The 18,101-nt window shown below is 49.4% G+C and overlaps 1 protein-coding gene across 1 annotated transcript in view; it reads left to right on the top strand.

The window, feature by feature from the left end:
- The window catches only part of LOC149342485 (roundabout homolog 3-like), a 307,670-nt gene that overhangs the window by 32,105 nt on the left and 257,464 nt on the right, over positions 1–18,101 (top strand). The window lies entirely within an intron of this gene.

Below are 18,101 nucleotides of genomic sequence, written 5' to 3'. Positions count from 1 at the left end.
GCCTTTCTGAAAGGGGCAAACACCAGTGCGCAGTGCTTATTCACTCTTAGAAACAATCCGCTTGGCCGTTTTCACCAAACTGACTCCGCATAAATGTATGCTCACTTTCGAGTTTACTCTGCCACTTGATTCGTGAAACGTCTAATCGCTCTGCAGCCGACTTCGGTTGCTTCGTTAGAGCAGCATGAGAAGACAGGATATAAAATGATGAACTGGCAGCGTTTGGTGCAAACACGCAGTTTCGTAAACCACGCGTTGATGCTGAGAATTCAGAAACCACGCTTTGACGCCTTGCATGGAGGCCCAGCCGCATCGATATTGAAACACGCGGTGCTCCGAGAGGCAAGAAGTCTTGATTTAGAATTTTTTTAGAACTGTCAGTGCCCTGTGCGCAGCAAACTAATGTAGAGAAGTGTTTATTGGAGGAGGAGGATGAGGATGGGAGGAGGAGGAGGAGGAGGAAAGGCGAAACTATGCAGGAGTTGTTTTGCGCTCGTACTTATTTACACAGACCAATCCGTCTTCGCAGACTGATTCGCCGTCTATGTCCAATGACCAACATTTGCGTCTGTGTGAGCGCGGTGAGTTTGAGAAAGGCAGGCAGTATCTGCATATTATACCTGGGTAGTTTATGCCTTTACTCAGCTCACGGCTTACTTTTTTGCGTGTACTGTAGCTTTGACGCACGGGCACACTTAGCGAGGCAATGTAAGCCACTCGAACGCACTGAATATTAGCCTTATGGCTGTCTCGCCTGGCATTAATAGCAAGGTAAAAACAGCTGGATAAAACCGAGAAAGCTCCAGGACAAGCTGTGTTGTCACAACGGCGCGCTTGCAAAACGAAGCCGTGATCACAGCACGATCATGCGACATTAAATCAGTGACTGCAAAGTGAATTGATGACTGCCGGGAAGAAATAAATCGACCCGAAAGAAATGATCGAACAAACGACCATGGAGGCGGCCAGTGTTTTTTTTTTTTTTATACGTCGTCTTATTCCCTCGGGAAGCGATAAAATGACCCTACGCGGACCTTCTTGGGAAGAGGCACAAAATGGAACGCACGAAAACGCTTTCGACGCTCGCTTCTCCGTAGTTTGTTTTTAACGGATAGCGTTTTGAATCCCATGTAGCAGAAAAGCCGCCGTCGTCGGCGTCATTGGCCGAGAGCGAAGTGTCTCGATGTAACAAAAGAATGAATGAAATTCAAGAAAAGATCAAAGAATGGTCGAATTTGTGCCAAATTTTTTAGAGAAAATTTCTTAGGGAAATTTCTGTAACAAAAGGAAAGCAATTGAGTTAAAAAAGAAAGCGATTTATTATGGGTTGGAGTGGGAATCAAACCCACGACCTTCAGATTGATAGTTGGGCAAGCCACACATAGCTCACGAAGATTTTTATCTTTTTTTTTTCACCATGAAGCCATAAAGGCTCTGTGGTTCGGTGGTTCAAGCTGCATAAAAGTTAATCTAGCGAATGCGTTGTGCTCATTGACTTAGTGAAGTATCTCAGAGACATGTACTGATGCATACATGAGTAGAAAAGAGGATGCTAATTGGGAACAATGTCGTTGTGCGAGTGTCGAGTAGGCGATGCGAGCGGGAGCCGATAACGCTATCTCGTTCTGATTCTTAAGGCGTAGCTCAAGCCTCCCCCAAAGTTTTTCACGGGGCAGCGTCACGAGCTGTCGAGAACAGAGATGCCGTTTCACAGGGCACGAGTAACGGAAAATTAGCCCGCGTTAGTCGTCATCGCGTCATCATCATCATCAGCAGCCTGACTACGCCCATTAGGCCTCTAGGTGGTGAAGAATGATCTGTCGGCGCGAAGAGCCAGATAACGTTGAACGTGACGAATCCAAGCCGAACTAACAATGACAAAAAATCCTCGGGACCATACCGTGACGATGTTCAACACAAACTTCGATAGTTAAGGTGCATTTTCAAAGTTGCGTCATACCGCGAACTGGATTGAGCTCTGGCCTGTCTTGCTTGTCTACGCAACTCAAACCCGTGCGTTCTCTGCATAGCTTTTTCGTGTTCATTCACATAGGCACTGACTATTTCCGAGCAGCCTTCAGCCGCGCCGTCCCCTGTATAGGCTAGCGTATCTACGCCGGCAGGCACAGTTCGAAAGCGAAAGAGCGCGGTCACCACCTGGGGCGACTTGCACAAAGCCGCGTGTTGTTGTGGACCGTAACACGCGACCCTTGCTTACAGGATAAAGAATTCATCCCGATTACACGCACCGGCCTCTTCGCCACCGGTTCCACGACGAACTCAGGCCGCTGCTTCGTGTGATATACATATACGTTCGCCGAAAAACAAGCCAAAGGTTAGAAGAGCAGAGTTCGTCGGGAGCGGCGGGTCAGCGACGAAGAGAAAGGTCAGGTTACGCACACACACGCACACACACGCACACACGCACGCCTGCTGGCTGCAGCAACCAGGCGTCATAAATATCTGAAGCGCGTTCACCGGAGGCATTATGCGCTCGGGCTGCGGCCATGTATAATGCATTCCAGCGAGGACAGGGACGATGCTTGGGCTTTCGCAGCGGGGCCAAATAAGCCCAAGTGCGGAGGATAGCTTTCTTAGCCCCGGCTCCATTACGGGGAGACCTCGCGTGCCGCGTCTCATCGGAGTCCCCCCTTTTTCTCCGTCGAATATAAACGCCAGAAGAATGAGGACAGAAAACAAAGCAAGCGAGCCGTTGAGATTCGAGAAAGAACGCCCCTGGTCCACTCGATGCCGGAGCGCGGCGTCGTAGCCTGCGTGAAGCCCGAACTAAATGTCCGCTGCCAGCCATCACCATTCTGGTCTTTTTATTTTTTTGTTTGCCTGCTTGGTTTCTTCGTCCTTACTCCCTTCTTTACGATGGATACGTCGCCCTGATAGGCTCTTCTGCGAAACGATTTAAATTTAGTTTTTCTGCATCTAGCCCGCACTCCCAGTTATTATTATTTTTTTTCTGTTCATGGGGATACTATAGCCCGCACGTGCTCTTTCGCCCTCAGCTGCAAGCTCATCGCTTCGGAGAGACCGTCTTTCCTCTCTGCCGGTCATTGTAGCGAGCTGCACGCATCGCCATGGTTTTCTTCAAGTCTGCCTCTCTTTTTCTACATTTCTCTTCGTTTCCCTGGCTGCGCTCTTAGTGCCGTGCGCGCTGCTTTCACTTCTTCTTGGCACGTCCTCTGCTTATCTATTTATGTGTTTTCATATCTTTTGCAGCTAACGTTTCAACCCTTTCTGACAGCGTCGCATACCTCTTACCGTCTGTCTCTTTCTGCAAACTTTTCCTCCTGCTTACTTAGCGTCGTGGACCCGTCGATTGCGGCCAAGACGACCGCTGCTGTTTCCCTTTCTCTTTTTACGCTCCCCTTCCCCCTCCATCTCCTCGCAAAAGCCTCGCAAGACTTTCACTTCTGCGCATTGTCCGTTGTTTTGTTATCACGTACGCGCCAAAGCAGCTGCACTGACCCCCTTTTTGTCACTCGCACCGAGTTGTTAATGGTGTAACGTGCTTTTCGAGAGCCGCCTCTTGAAGGAAGAGGGAGAGGGAGTTATGGTTTGGAGCAGCGCCGCCGCAGGCTCTGGCATCGTTGTTGGTGACGCGTGCTTCTTGGCTGGCTGGCTGCCTCGCTGGCTTGACGGGTAGCGGCGCCGGCAGTCCGCTGCGCCCCGTTAGCCACAGCCGTACAGCAAGCGTGCTTCGGCGCTGTCTCGCGGCTTAATCCGTTTTCGCCCGCGTTTCCCCCGTGCGAACTGAACCGAGCGCGCCTCGGGAAGCCTTTCTCGGGCTTTGCTGCTCGCAGCTTGGCCTTTTGTTTCCTTTTTTTTTACTTTAGTGTTTGCACCGCGTCGCGTAGTTGCCTTCTTTCGCTTTCTGCCCGCCGACTTATGCCGAACACACAATCTTGTTATCGGAGAGAAAATCGAAAGATTCGTAATCACGTTCAACACATGTTTACACTCTTTGCTTCCGTGTCGAGCTGTACGTGCGTCTGCTTCGTGCGGCTGCGACATTGTTGCTGTCTCCTTCCTCTTCTGTTTTTTCTTCCGCCGCCGATTGCCGGTGTTTTCTGGGAGCTGCTGCCGTTAGTTTCATTAAGCTTTGTTTGTTTCTTTTCTGAAGCGTCGAATGAAAGGAGGTTCTCAGAGAAACCGGCGCCACAGCATCTTGGCACGCAGTTTTGTTGGTTTGTTTGTGAGGCCGCAATCTAATTCTTGGAGCTTGGGTCGACATTCACTCCGCGGCAAACGTGTTCACTGCGCTGCTAAAAGGCAATAGTGACCGCTCTTTTGTGATGTGTTTTACAAGATCTGTTTTAGTCGGTGCAAATCTAAACATTCATAGAAACCGCCCTTACATAATATTTCACAGTCGAAACTAGACATACCCAACTCTGCACGGGGAGTCAGTGACATACTTTCGCTTAACCAGGCTTCCATACGTCTGTCATTTGACGTTGTGAGTCCTGGTGAACTGTGGCGCAATCCAACACCACCAACTTTCTTACAGAGCCCCGTCCTATGCTGCTTAGACACAGAGGCGCCATGGTCAGTGCCTTCTGTCTGAGCGCCTGGTTCCCGGCAACACCTAAGGTCACTCGTACATGATGCCTTAATTTAGAACCGGCTTCAAAATTTTTATGTTCGTTTGGACGTCACAGCAAGAAAAGATACATAAAGAAATAAATGAACTGAGTTATTATAGTATATTTTTTTTCTCGCAAAGCGTATCAAAGTGAGTTCGAGTTGGAGAGCCTGGAATTGCTCTTAGCTGTCAAGCGCCCTTTCCGTCTCCCTCTCGGAAAATCGTAGAGAAAACTGCGGGAAAAAATCTCTAAAAGTTTAAAACGGCACGCTGCAGCGAATTTTCGCTTAATCCCACGTCTATCACGGCAGTCGCATGTCAGTATTTTATGCACATCCAACAATCTTTCCTAATTTGTGGTAGCGTACCCAAGCTACCAAACAAACAAAAGAAGATAGTTGAAAGCATGAAGCAAAATAAAAAAAACGCGTAGACGCCGCTTTTTCCAACGCTTCCTCTCCTACACTCGCCGTTGGGAACTGAGTCGGCTCAATGGGGCTGCAGGACCGATTATGACGTGGGCGGTAAGGCACACAGTGGCAGCTCTGATAGACACAACCGGACGCGGCATTTTATATGAGCTTATCGGAACACGGGACACCAGGTGTTGGGCAGAGCGGAATTAACGGTCCATTCAGTGGCGAACGCTGCTGCTGCACGGCTAGGGAGAAATAAAAAAAAAGAAAGAGCCAGGGAAAAGGAACAGAACACTGACGCCGCCTACCGGCCACATGCGGAGGTAGCGGCGCAGCCGAGCGGAAAGCGCCGCGGCCACGGCCGTCCGGCTGCTCGCCATCTGGATAACGCGGTCCGCCCTGTTTATGAAAACATGAGGGCGCCACTGCCGCTTACTACAAACGAGCGGGGTCAGCAGGAGCAACAGCAGCAACATCACCCCCGCCACTACAGAGCATTTTCCCTTCCCAACCCTACTTCCCTTCCGTCCGTTCTCGGCGTAGTACGGCCCCCTATTTTGTTCTGCGCGCACCGTTCTGCTTCATTTTCGTGTCAGATTCTGGGGCACCCCCTCCCCTCCCCCCTTCCAACCGTTCTTTTTTCTTCTACGCCGCTCCACGCTGGACTCCGATTGCGAGGGCTCCCCAATCTGGTTAAGGACACCCCTCCCGTTCCCAGCAGCAACAGAAGCAGCGCCATGGCCCGCATGGGTGTTGGGGTCCGCGTGGGAGCTCCCTCTGCTCTGCTGACCGCCCCCGTAATTGCCGAACAGCGCCCGGAAAACTCCGGGCCGAAGCCCAGGACGCGGACGTGCGGCGTTGCAGGGCAGTTCGAGGGAGGGTGGTGGGTGAAACTAAGGAGAAGTGCGGATGGCGGGGGAGTGGTGGGGAGGAATGTTGTACTCAGCGGCCTGGCCGGCCGAGCCTCAGAGCGACCGATTCGTTTAGCCGCTCGTCAGAAAAAAGGAGAGGGAAGTCCATGTGTGCCAACGGTCTTCTTCTGCCTCGCCCTCCTTCTCGGCGCCCTCAAACCATTCCTCGGCAGTTCGCAAGTGCCCGGTGAGAACCGTGAAGCCAAGTGTGCGCGGCTAGTGGGTGGCGGTAGTGGTAATGGTGGTGGCTGGAGGGGGTAGATCGCGAAGCCCTGATTACGCTGTGCCCCGCTTATTCTCCCAGCACTAGGGAACCATCGCTTTCTCCCGACCGTCTCCGCGGAATTCCTCTTCCATCGATGACGAACGCGGGAATGAAGAGGGAAGCATCCCGCGGAAGGCGCCGTTTAGCCCACCCGCCGAACCCGGGGCTTCCCAGCGATGTTTGTTCGCGTTCGGTGCTGAGTGGCCCTTTGCTGCGTTAGCACCGTTGATTGCGTTAACGCTGACAAGAACGCTGCAAGAACATACATCAAATGGAGATAGGCAGACTGATCCACAGCGTCTTATATTAATTTAGCGCTGTGCCATCCTTGTGTCCCGCAAAAGTGTAATCAGGCATGCCCGTCCGCTTGAAATAATTCCTTTTGACGCGGAAAATTCTCAGGCGTTCAACTCTGAGTCTGTTACTAACCCGATAACAGAAAATGCTGTTAAGGTTTAGATGCATGTTCTGAGTCACAAATATTAATGCAGAACTGCGTTATTAGGCCATATCTCCCACTTTCCGCGTGTGGTGTCCGGATGGTTCCGGGTCTCGCGCATGCCAGCGTCTCTTTTAAATTACGATCTGAAACAAGGCTACGATACCAGTCAGCAGTAGTGAACATTTTCATGCCTCAAAGCTACGAAAATGCCGCTTTCCGCAATTTAATTTTGGCGTTGCTAAGTTGAGTTCCAGGCCAGCCTACCACGGTGGCTTAGCGGGTAAGGGCTAGCAGGGTCCGTCACAAGCGAATAGCTGGGGTTTGCAGCAGCCGCCATCGTCGCTTGAGTCTTTCCTATCTCCTGTTTTCCCACATATCGATTGTTTTAAGTTTCTTTCTGCACGAGGCAGTCATATTGGCCCTATTGGTGCCATTCTGCAGGCTCGCGCAATTCGTCTTTCATATTTTTTTCTTAAGGACAAGTAAGTAGCAGTACTCAATTATTCTATTTTTTTTTGCGTGCAGTCTTGCACAAGAGACACCCATATTGCATTTCTGCATCTGAAGTGAAGGCCTGTTGATTTTTTTTTTAAGACGCCATTTAGTTCTCGCTTCGAACTGCAAGTCTACAAGAGGCTCTTTGTTGTTGATGAGGCTGTACTATGTCTTTCAAGGGAGTAGCCACATGGTTGCTCTCTGAGGGACTCAGTCTTGGGGCAGTGCAGTTAGTCATCAAAGGACCAATCCCTGTAACCATTCGAGTTCTTTTCCGTTTAAATAAAGAAGTCCATGGGCCTCCCTGCCTGAATGGAAAATTGCTTCAAACCCTGGTGAGTCGTGGAATCAATATCTTAATTCAATGTCCGCTGTTCTATAATACAAAATGAACACTTCGACACCGGTTCACATTGTGTAAAGCAATTCTAGCGAAACGAGCAGATTTTGCGCCATCCAACACTCTCGTTCTGCTCAAAGCGGCCGCCGCGCTGTTCAAGTCCTGCAGTGAACATATATTTTTCGTCTCCAGCGCTGTCCGAAGCACGAACGGGTTACGAAATGACTTTTCAGGGCGCTACCGTATCACCTTAAAATCTACTTAGTGAACAGTACATCCTTGTCGATTGTATTACAAACGAACACTCTAGAAACTGCCCCCGGTTCGGAACGTGTTCTTTCAGCCGTTGTAGTGTCCCATAGTCCCCGCTAGCCCAGCGGTTTGCGAAACCTGTCCGCTCCCTATTACTGCACACCTGACCGGCCTCACTGACGCGTCTTGACTGAAAAAAAAAAAGTACTTATCTGCGCATATGCTGGAACAGTGCAGGTGGTGATTTGCTTCTTGCTTTTCTTTTTACATTTCTTCAACGAATTGCGATTACGTGAGCAGTGGAAATAAACAAAAATACAGTTTGCTAGCTAGACTGAGGTGATTTCTACCGCAACGCATGCATAAATGAAGGACACGTACAGCCGTTCTCTATAGCATTGCTGCAACACCTATTATTGGGGAGTTAACTAAAGAACATTCAAGTGTGAATAAAAAAGAGCAGATGTGCGCTGCCCGGTCGCGAACGGATGACCTCATTTGTTACCACATCAAACGTGTAAGTACCGAGACTGCTCGTTACACAGTATGATTTGTCATCTTGTTCCAAAGGCCCCGCCGCGGTGGCTCAGTGGCTACGGCGCTCGGCTGCTGACCCGAAAGACGCGGGTTCGATCCCGGCCGCGGCGGCTGAATTTCTTGAAGGCGAAATTCTTGAGGCCCGTGTGCTGTGCGATGTCAGTGCACGTTAAAGAACCCCAGGTGGTCGAAATTTCCGGAGTCCTTCACTATGGCGTCTCTCATAGCCTCAGTCGCTTTGAGACGTTAAACCCCAATAACTCAAACTCAAACTCTTGTTCCAAAGGAGTGCTTTCGTTTAATATAAATCATTCATTATACACAGCGTTCACAGTAGGTATCAACTGAAGAAGCATTCCTTCAGCGTACAATCTTCTCTGTACCAGACCTGCATTAGCCTCCTTTGCGCATCGTCTCTCAAGAAGCCTGTCCTGATTTTTGCGGGGTGTATTGTGATATAGCACTACATTCTCTCTTTCTTTTGTTTGGTTCTAGTTTAAATATATATGCTTATCGCTTCTGGTTATTCTGTTGTTTTTATTGGTGGCAGTCAATGATGATTTCGCGGCACGGACTGGAGACGTGTTACTGCATTTTTTTATTTTTGTTTATCACTGGACACGTAGGAGCGCTATCCAATACAACATCTGCCCCCTCGTAAACAGCGGCAGGCGCGTGGCCATCTCTAGCGTTTCCACGCACCAAATGATAGGAGCATGCACACAAGCATTCCCATGCGGCGTTCCTTTGAACATTCGGTACCGAGTCCGCTTCGGGCGAAGGGGGCCGCATCACAAATCACACACGCGCGCTCACCTATTTCACCATGTTCCCGGAGGCACTGCGCAACAACTTTCGGTGCGTAAAACGGCATTAAAAAACCATCGGCGTAGACGTGTGTTGGCTGCGTAACGGCCCCAAAGGCGGCGATGAGAGCTAGATCGACTCTGGCTCGACAAAAATCCGTTCTGCTTGTTCCCCCCCCCCCCCCCCCCCCCGTTTTCTCCCTAAGGCTGTCCGTTGCGGCCACACACCGAACGAAGAAACTCTGCTGGGAATTTTGATGGAGCAGAAGGGGTCAGCAAACTTCAAAATGAGTTTTGCTGCTCCTTCCATGACTCGTCCACGTGCGGATGAGAAAAACTGTCCTTCTCTGCATTTTGAATTACGCTTAGCACTTCAGGCGCGAAACGCTCCAATCGCATACGGCGGAGGCTCATGGCTGCATTTCTTGGACATGTTCACCACAGATTGTGCGGACAACAGAAATAACTGTTGCAGGCTTTGGACTTAACTGCAGACTGCATTATTCCGCCTAGTTCGCTTACGGTGGGCTTTGCAATCCTCATTGTCTCTCATTCCTTTTCTCATCTCATGACTTACAGCGCACGGCAACGGTACAAAATACACTTTCTATAGATAAATTAGGGCGCTAACTGTTCACAGTATGTCATAACTCATAAAAAACTCGTGGCTTCACCTGCTGAATAAAGACGACGTGACATGCGAGCACGGGTCCTGAGTGCAATGTTGCCGTAGAGATGTTTCTGGGATATGAAGACCATGCAGGCTGGGCATAGTTCTTACCCAGAACGAGCCATTTTCTGTGACTCAATTCAAAGATGTTACGTATTTTTTTTGCTCCTCCGCATTATTCCTCCGCTCTTCATACATACATGAAATGCACGCACATTAAGTAAAGGGTTCAAACCGACCACAACAGTATTTGAGCACCCTGGGGCAGTAATTAGCCGCTCCCTCCTACATGATGGTTGATTGGTTTGATTTATGGGGTTTAACGTCCCAAAATCGACTCAGGCTATGAGAGACGCCGTAGTGAAGGGCTCCGGAAATTTCGACCACCGGGGGTTCTTTAACGTGCACTGACATCGCACAGTACACGGGCCTCTAGAATTTCTCCTCCAAAGAAATTCTGCCGCCGCAGCCGGGATCGAACCAGCGTCTTTTGGGTCAGCAGCCGAGCACCATAACCACTGAGCCACCGCGGCGGCCCCTCCTACATGAAGACACCAAATGATTAGAAAGTTTGCGGAAATAAGTTGGCCTAAGCTGGCACATGACTGGATTAATTAGAGAGATATGGAGAGATATAGGGGCCTCTCTGCCCTGAAGTGGGCGTATTAAAGCCGAGGATAACTGTTATAAAGATCCCCTTACACTGCGGCACAGCATGTCTAGTGAACATTACGAAAACGATTCAAGCAGCTTTACTTTAGAATTCTTGAAAAAGACACGCAGCCATCGAGCGGAGCAATACTCTCTCCACTGCCAGCTAGCCGGAGCGGGACAAAAACAAAAAAAAGCGCTGACGCGCGCTTAATATTGATTATAATCCATCATAGACTAAGCTGACAGAAGTGTCATGGCTTCACACCGCACTCGCGGCTTCAAAAATCCCGCCGTCTAAGTTGCAAGCGGTCATTTCTCTCTCTAACGCAAAACAGTACATCAATCAACTTTGTATTCAAAGAGGCACCACGCAATTTGGCGGCAGCAAACAGATTTGGTGGCCCCTCTTTATTCAATCCTATTCGTTCCGCAACAACAACCCAAGACAAATATCGGCGGCTTCGTACACCCTTACCACAGCCACTACCAACACGAGCGTTGCCAAAGAAGAGAGCACTGTTTCACACGAAAAGGTGTCATTTTGTTCGCGAGTGTATGTATCGGGCCGCCACACCACCGCATTATTTATGAAGCGACCGCTAGCCGCCACCCCCACGTCAACACTTCCGCGCTGTTCGGCGTGCGAAGAGGGAAAGGGTGAAAAGGGAAGTGGATGGGGAGGTGGGTGAGGAAGCAGCCTTGTGTTTATAAAGAGTCGGATCGATGGGCCGTAAAGTGGAGCGCGCTGATAAATCGCGCGTCCCAACAGAAAGCGCGCGCGTGGGCGCATCTCGCTCGCTATTTCTTTCCACGCTTATACACACGCACGCGCCGCGGCCGTGCGTAGTTCCCTCGCGCGGCTGACCGCAATCAGCCACGGACGCGAGCTACAGGGATAAACAGAACGGGGAAGAAAGGATAAAAGGAAAAAGAGGCGGGAGGAACGGACTGCAGTAAATGCGTGCCTGTCAAGCCGAAAGTGGCATTCGCACACTCTAGTATAAACGGTGGCCAGGCATGCCGAGGCAGCGAACTCTCTGCATAACCGGCCAATTACGGCTCCTGGTTCTTGCTTTCTGCTCGTGCTGTTGTGCCCCTTCTCTACTTACCGGTGCAGTGCACGGCATAGCATTAAGCGATGGCGAGTCTTTCCCTGCCCCGTTATGCTTGGTGTGTACACCTGTGTGTCTCCCACTTCCCACGAGTCGTCGTTCTCTCGTGGCCTTAATCAACGAAGAAGAAAAAACTGCGCTAGAAAGCCAGAAATACTGTTCTCTTTACACGCGAAGCAGCTGGGATCTGTAGTGTTTTTTATTAACGAGGAGCCTTTTCCTTTCCTGGTTTCTTTCTTTTTGTGCAGCATTACTGCACGTGAGTATTGCTCCCGCTGCATCCAGTTTTGTTCGTGTTTATCGACTTGGTCCCGTCGGATCCTCAGTTTACTACCTACTGTCTCCAGAATGTCCACCGGACAGTGGACAGGCTATGTTTACCGCTCTTAGTGCCTTTCGCTTGCAGAGGTAGGAAGGGGGGGAGGCTTCCTTCTTCTCCCCCAACCATCCTTCACTACAGCGCTTAGTTTCTCTCCGTACGTTGTAGTTGTTCCGTGCATTACGAACGGTAATGCCCCGAAGACACGCCACCCGTGCTCCGCTCTACGCGCGTCTTTTGCAAGGGGTTGATTGCCACTTTCTGTCGAGTAAAGTGGAGCCGCTCTGCGGGCGGACGCAGAAACAGCCCGGACGCACGGAATCACGCAACGCGAATAGGTCGAGCGGCTTTTTCCGACCTCACGCGACGGGACCCGGACAAGTGTATACGCGACGACTGCGTCCTCAACGAACGCCTCGCAGAGGGGGACTGAGTCACACTACACATATTATTCTCTAGTTTCTGCCGAATACAGAATTTCATGTTCTCTCTCTTGTTTCCGAATGGTGCACGCGAGCGCGTGGTACGACGGATTGTCGCTGGCGCTACTACTTAAATTTGCTCTTCCCTTCCGAGCCAACCGTGTTTCGAGAGCGTGACGCTGTTACGAACTAGTGGCGTGCGTTTTAAACCTGCAGCCGTGACCGGCAGCGAACGGAAAAAGCCGATCTCTTGTAATGAGGTTTGCCGTGCACTCGAATGCGGAAACAAAAAAAAAATTGCTCTTTGACTGGGTTGGGAAAACAGGTCTGGTTTTCTTTTTTCGTCCCGCTTTTTCTTTCTTTTTTTTCGATCGCGAGTTCGCAACGTTTTTGCGAAAACAAAAGCTTCATTTGGTGTGGTCGCGAGCGAAGTGAATTAGGAGTAAGTAAAGCCGCTTAGCGGGAATCGATGATGAAAGATGTATCGTTAGAGCTTGTGAACTGCCTTTCACCCGTCAAGAAAGTTCTCCGTGAGTAGGCGTCGCGTCAGGGGGAACGGTTCCGCCGTGTGGTAAATGACGAATCCTGATTATGGTAGAAGGTAATAAACTTCCTTTCTATTCCGTTCTAATTGAAATGTCTGTGAAGCACAACCACGTGGGGGAGAGCTGTATATAACTTCGGGTACCTGGAATTTTTTAATGGCCGCCAATGTCTCAGAGCACGAACCTGTTCCATTACGCTTCGATCAAATAGCGACCGCTGCGGTTGCGAAGGAAACACGCCAGCTGGTACTCGATAATAGTGAGCGCCATATATCCACTAAGTCATCACCGCGGTGCGCGTCAGTTTTTAAAGTTTAAGATGGGTTCAGGTTTGAGAGAGACAACGCAGAAATCGCTTCTCAATAATGTGCTTGTTGAGCAGTTACAGGGGAAGAAACAAGCAAACGAAAACCGACGACGATATAAGTAGTGATAGGAGACCGAGGGGGAAAACGCTGGCTTCTTTTGTGAGGGTCTCTACATCTGAATGCCATACTGTCATTGCACTGAAATATTTTATTTTAATCCGTAACAACTACAACGTCAAGGAAAAATAAAGAACACGAAAACCATAAATTTCACATTACTGCTGCTCTGACGGCAGCTTACAGGAAATGCCCGAGGTGTCGTTAACGAACAGAGTACGATTGTATATCATCGTGTGGAACTTCATGAATATTACCAACCCATAAATGGCAGGTGTATGGAACACTGTGAAGTTTTTTGAATAGCCTACGGTTGAATTAAAACCGCTTTCTTGAGTTGAAATCAGTGAAATCAGAGTTGAAATCTTGAATGAAATCAGAAATTCAACGCATGAGAAAAAAAGAATAGATTCGGAGAGAAACCAAAGGCGTGCTGCTTGTTCTTCCATTCCTGTACCGATCTGAAACTTATCGTATATAAGGCTTTTCTCATATAATCCTATAGGCATGAAAGTTCATGCGCTTTGAAAATTCCATTTTGCTTCAACTGCATCGAGCAAAAATGGTCGTACTCGATCCGAGCAGCCCGCGTAAAGCAGTCCGCGTGCAATATCTCAACGTCGAAGCGTTCGAGCACACTTCAGGCAAGCACGTCCAACCGCAATTAGACGCGCGTCGTTCTTCACTCTGCACAAACAAACCGCGACGTTCGTTCATCCCGGGTTTTTTTTCATGCCCACGCGATGCCGTTATACGCATGCCAGCCCATTTCACAAGCCGCTTTCCAGGGAGCGCCGGCTGCGGTGCTCTCGATATTAACTAATTGCACAGCGGTCAAGAGTGCAACTTGTACACGACGAAGAGGACGCTGCCAAGCGCCCAGCTGTTCAGTGGCAGAAAGGCGCCCACCTCTCCTCAGCCTCCTCTGTCCCTCCTTCTTTTCCCCGTGTCTAAAGGGTCGCCCTTCCCACACCCCCGTCGTCTTTTTCCATTCGGGCTGGATGCACTCCACGCAAGCCTGCCCTCGTGACAAAGCGCCCTGGTTACGCCTACGTGACATCGACATAGTTGCTCTCCCACGTACGCGGGGCTGTTTTCACGCTGCGTGCTTGGACACGACCCCCCATCGCGTGGCCGCCATCGTGTCCCCGCTGGAAGAACTGACCGTGTGGTTGTATGTGTTCGCGCTTGCTTTCTTGCGCATGAGTGTCTCTGAGCGCCAGCACGCGCGCGTACGCAAGCGGCGTTGATATTGTGGGTGCGTTTTTCTGAACGCTGATTCCGGAGAAAGTGCTGCTGTGACGTTTGTTTGGGAAGTAGAAGTGTGCAAATGTAGCCTCGGCAAATGCGCGGCGACGGGTGGCGGTTCTTAAGACAAGTAATTTGAAGCTGAAAGCTGGCAATGCAGCTGTGGAGGTCCTGCACACTTTAGCGCGCTTCTTCACTGCGCCGTAAGCAGCGTTCGCGTGTATTATTTTGTACCTACTGAAGGAAGGAGCAAATAATGGTGTGAACGAATGGTGAAGAATGGCTGAATATTTGGGCTGTTCTTGGGTAATGGGATCTGCGCTGAGCGAAGAGCATCATCATCATAATAATCATGATCATCAGCCTGACTACGCCTAGATCTCTTATCAAAGTTAGCGTAGCGGTAATCAACTCATAGAGTGTTCGCATTCATTTGTTTCCGCCGAAGCTCGCGCGAGTTCAAAATTCGAACGGAGGCTTATTATGATGGAAATGAGTTCTGCGTGCATTTGATTGCACGTCGTCGTTAAAGCAACGCTCCAGTGCAGATGACTAAGTTTCTGTTCATTCATTGCGTACGAGGACTGCTTTGGAAATTCTGCTAAATTCTACGACATTTATGGTATATCAGGTATAAACTACACTAATAATTCTTACATCGATTGTGCTCTAGAGCAAATATCCGGGAGAGCTACGGAGTAATTTCGACTGACTGGGGTTTCAGTACCCTTACTAACAGGTCAGTGCAGAATGCGTTATTGTATTTTGCTTGCAGCCGCTGCGGGCCGAACATCAAAGGTACAAGATTAAACCCAGCTTTGCGCGCATATTTTCTGCCTCAGCCATAGAGTCTGAATTTCGCCTACATTATTCCTAATTTAATCACTTCACAGTTGCCACGTGGCTATCTACAAGCCGTTCGATAACTTTAATGAAAGCCATATGCTTTTCATTCAAATTTCAGAGAACGTTAACAAGCCCCACGTGAACAAAATTTTTGTGAAGCTTTTCGATGGCACGTGTATCAAAGCCCACATGTCTGCTCATCGTTTTATTTGTGCCCTTGAATAAAATAATTCTCTCTGTCTCATAGGCCACAGTGTTCATTTAGCTTGTAAAAAAAAAAAAAAATCTGTAACCCACTGAAACGAATAATGTACTTTTGCGTGGCACGAAAGGTGATAAAGTTCTTTTTTTTTTCCTCCTCTTTTCGACTGGTCAGCGACGCTATTGACTTCGTTGCAGTCGATATTAGCGAATCCATGCGACGCTTTCAACTTCACAGGGTCATGTAGTGCTTCACTTTCTTCGTCATGCAAAATTGAACGGAGTCAGCGGGCACAATGATCGGACAGGCTTCAGTACAAAAGGGAATTGACCAGTGCTACAATTGTATTCGTAGAATGAATCAAAGCCTGTCGGTAGGGGCGCACACATTGTACGCGTTCTGGCGCGGGCGATATCTAGTTGCTGCGTGGAAACAGCAGTTCTGCGTTTAGAGAATAGTTTATTCTGTGAGGCGCTAGGCACTGCCTGTCATTGTCCTTGAGGCAGGCATGCCGAATGAAAATTGGCTGCATGATCATATGAGTTCTTAGGCGTCAGTAAAAAAACTATGATACAAGACGAACCGTAGGAGAGGACTCCAAATTAATTCAGACAGCCTAGGGTTTTTATAACATGCACTGAAATATCGATACGCGAAAGGTTTTTCATTTCTCCTCGAAAAACAAACTGTATTTATTTCGAAGTTAGGCTCTTGGTGTTCAAGCTCGGTTTTCTCAGTCGCGAACAACTCTAAAGCCTCGGGCCATATACGGACATGGATTCATTCGCCTTGCACTATAGGTGGATTTCATTGCTGCTGTTGCTACACTAAGCCTAACACGCTAAGAGCAGATCACGATTCCAAGCCTGAGCAACATTATACATTAATGAAAACTCAGATCTATTATCAAAGTTTGCATAGCAGTGATCAACTCCTGTGACCGATCAAAGAATGTTCACATTCATTCGTTTGCGCCGAAACTCGAGCGAGTTGAGAATTCGAACGGAGGCACATTATGACGGAAATGAGTTTTGCGTGGATTCGATCGCGCACTCGTCGTTAAAGCAACGCTCCAGAGCTGAGCATGATCGGTCTGTTAGGAAATCAGCGCACGGGGAAAACCTCGCGAACAGTCTCGCCGTAAAGAAAAAGACGAGAAAAAGAGAAATGTAATTACAACTCGGTTGGTTGACGCTGCAAACGTAGCGTAATGAAGGGCTTTGTCAATCCGCTTCAATCACTCGTCGCCGCGCGGCAGCTGCAGTGGCCGAGTCCAACGGTATTGCGCCATAAAAGGAAATGGAGCAAAATAAACGAGAGAGAGGAGAAATCCAGGGTCGGCGTCATGAACGCGCCTTCGTCGCTTGCCGAGAAAAGGCGACGTGCCCGCGCGCGGACTGACGGATGGGGTTTGAGGCGATCCTTGCCCGGGAATTACCGCCTGGCCCGTCAGGGAGGTTGTCGGCGGCATATGGGCGCCCAGGAAGCACACAAGGAACAAATAGGAGAGGCGGGGTGCGAAGAAGTCGCGTGGCTCGTGATTCCGCGCATGCGCCATCAGCACGTGCGCGAGCAGTCTTCCTCCATCCATCAGCGCAGAACGGACCGAGGCGACAGGGTGGGCGGCCAATCAGGATGCATATTATCGGCGCCCAACGGAGGGGAATCTGCGGGCTTCCATCAATTAAGGCTTCACTCCCTCACCCCTCCTGTCCTCCTTTCCTGGACCCTCGCCTTCTCCGTTCGGCGCTCCTTCCGACGTACGTTGAAAGCAGCTGTGGGAAGCCCAACCGGGCGAGACGCGGGATGTTGGATATTTTCAAAGCTTGACGTCATGCCACACGTAGAGGAGTGATATGATGAAGTAGAGACGTTTGATGAAGCGATAAGCAAACTGATGACGAAGGATTATATGTAACAACAGAAATAGTTGTTTTAAAAATGAGCGCTGACAAAGAACAATAGTGGAAGTCGGGCGAGTTGGTGCGATCCGTTCATGATGAAAAATAGCATGAAGGGAGCACATGGGAGCCGCCATTTCCGCCATACCGGGTGCGTGGAGACGTAGCTTTGTGACACGAAAGATCGTCTGCAGACACGCATCCAACGTTACGTTGCAGTTTCTGTTTGCGGGGTACTCAAATAGTTTTATTTCGTATTATAGAAATACAACTGCTGTGACAGTAAGAAAGTGGACTCCGAAGAATATATAAAGCGATCGTCTACTCAAAGGGCTAAAAAAAAAACAGTTGTCTGAAGTGGATTCCGCATTAATTTAGACCACGTGAGGTTTCTTAACATGAACCAAAATCTATGTGGGCGTGCATTTCTGCATTCCAGCTTCGTCCAAAGCGGAGATTTCGAAGTCCGTTTAGAATCCATAAACTTCCACTGAGCCTCCAATCGCCACAGCCCTTCAGCAAGTGCTGCAAGTAGATGCATACTTAGGCCACGAGTGAGTGGTTTGTAGAAAAAAAATGCCTTGTATATTTCACGCAACTCCAATTAAGAGCTGTCTTACGGTATTTGTTCGTGTGTAAGTGAAATATGAGGCGTACGTTGATTAAGTAAGGCGTGCACAGGTGAGACGTTAGAGA

Source organism: Amblyomma mixtum, chromosome 5 (genome assembly GCF_055824585.1).
Source record: "Amblyomma mixtum isolate Tamu chromosome 5, ASM5582458v1, whole genome shotgun sequence".
Lineage (NCBI taxonomy): Eukaryota > Metazoa > Arthropoda > Arachnida > Ixodida > Ixodidae > Amblyomma > Amblyomma mixtum.
The sequence above is the reverse complement of the archived record's forward strand: the minus strand, read 5'-3'. Positions and strand labels throughout refer to the sequence as shown.